Source organism: Palaemon carinicauda, chromosome 8 (genome assembly GCF_036898095.1).
Source record: "Palaemon carinicauda isolate YSFRI2023 chromosome 8, ASM3689809v2, whole genome shotgun sequence".
NCBI lineage: Eukaryota > Metazoa > Arthropoda > Malacostraca > Decapoda > Palaemonidae > Palaemon > Palaemon carinicauda.
Window position 1 is genome coordinate 96,434,176 of NC_090732.1, and position 2,098 is coordinate 96,436,273.

Genomic DNA, 2,098 nt, shown 5'->3' on the forward strand with positions numbered 1-2,098 from the left:
ACTTCGACTTCTCCTCAAGCCGTGGTCGGAAGCAAAGGCCCTGAAAAGGTCCATTCCTCTTCAACACCCACCTCCATCACTCAACATCCACACGGACGCTTCGCTGGAGGGTTGGGGAGGTCACTCCCACCAAAAACAGGCTCAAGGCACATGGTCTCCCCTGTTCAAGACGTTTCACATCAACATCTTGGAGGCCATGGCGGTCCTTCTAACTCTGAAGAAACTCTCCCCGCCTCCCTCGATCCATATTCGTCTAACCCTAGACAACTCGGTGGTAGTTCGATGTCTCAATCGCCAAGGCTCAAGATCGCCCCAGATAAATCAGGTGCTTCTCCCAATCTTCCGTCTGGCAGAGAAGAAGAAATGGCACCTGTCTGCAGTTCACCTACAAGGATTCCACAACGTGACAGCGGATGCTCTATCTCAGACAAACCCGATAGAGTCGGAATGGTCTCTAGACGCAAGATCATTCTCCTTCATCTCTCACCAAGTCCCAGAACTTCAGATAGATCTCTTCGCAACGAGCGACAACAATCAACTTCCTCGGTACGTGGCCCCGTACGAGGACCCCAAGGCAGAAGCAGTGGATGCCATGTCACTGGACTGGAACAGATGGTCCAAGATCTACCTGTTCCCTCTCACCAACCTTCTGCTGAAAGTCCTCTCCAAGCTGAGAACCTTCAAAGGGACAGCGGCCCTAGTGGCTCCCAAGTGGCCCCGGAGCAACTGATACCCCCTGGTCCTGGAGCTACAGCCCAAGCTGATCCCTCTCCCGGGCCCAGTTCTCTCCCAACAAGTACAGAAGTCGACTGTCTTCGCTTCATCATCGAAAATCAAGGACCTTCATCTCATGATTTTCTCTCCCTAGCCGCAAAGAAGAGGTTTGGGATCTCGAAGAAAAGTCTAGACTTCCTCGAGGAATACAAGACCGAATCCACAAGACGGCAATACGAATCATCTTGGAGAAAATGGGTCTCTTTCGTCAAGACAAAAAATCCTAAGGAAATCACAATTGATTTCTGCATGTCCTTCTTCATTCCCCTTCATGGACAGGGATTAGCAGCCAATACGATTTCAACTTGCAAATCGGCCTTGACTAGACCACTATTGTATGCCTTCCAAATTGATCTGTCCAGCGACATCTTCAATAAACTGCCGAAAGCATGCGCTCGTCTACGCCCAGCACCCCCACCGAAACCGATCTCCTGGTCATTGGACAAGGTGCTCCATTTCGCCTCCAACTTGGATAATGATTCATGCCCTCTCAAGGATCTGACTCAGAAAGTTATATTTCTCTTTGCTCTTGCCTCAGGAGCCCGAGTCAGCGAAATAGTGGCATTGTCAAGAGAAGAGGGTCATATCCTGTTTACTGATTCAGGAGACATTACCCTCTCCCCGGATCCGACGTTTCTCGCCAAAAACGAATTACCCACCAAAAGATGGGGCTCCTGGAGAATATGCCCCCTGAAGGAAGATGCCTCTCTATGCCCAGTAGAGAGCCTCAAGGTCTATCTTCGCAGGACTTCGAACTTTGGTGGAGGCCAACTCTTCAAAGGAGAAACATCAGGCAGCGACCTGTCACTGAAACAACTAAGAGCGAAAATCACCTACTTCATTCGCAGAGCGGATCCCGACAGTACACCCGCCGGTCACGATCCTAGAAAAGTTGCATCGTCTCTGAATTTCTTTCAGAGTATGGACTTCGAAAGCCTTAAAAGCTTCACAGGCTGGAAGTCCTCGCTTGTTTTCTTCAAACATTATGCGAAACAAGTGCACGAAGTCAAACATTTTGTGGTAGCCGCAGGTAGTGTTATGAAACCTGCACCTAACTCTGCATAGAACAGCGAGTTACTTGGGACTCTAACTCTTCGGGTGCCTATGTTGACCCTTGAGCGATACATAGTGATGTCGAAAACACTTAGTGCTTTCTTATAACTGTTCTTATCCCAGGTGAAATGTCATAGTCGTCACACAAGTGCCGCATGCCTAGAGCATGATGTGTTTTAATTAAAGACTAACGTTCCTCGAGAACGAGTGCCTACTAATAAATTTGAAATTCCCTTTCAGATTCAAGAGCAAGTCTTTATTACTATGTACA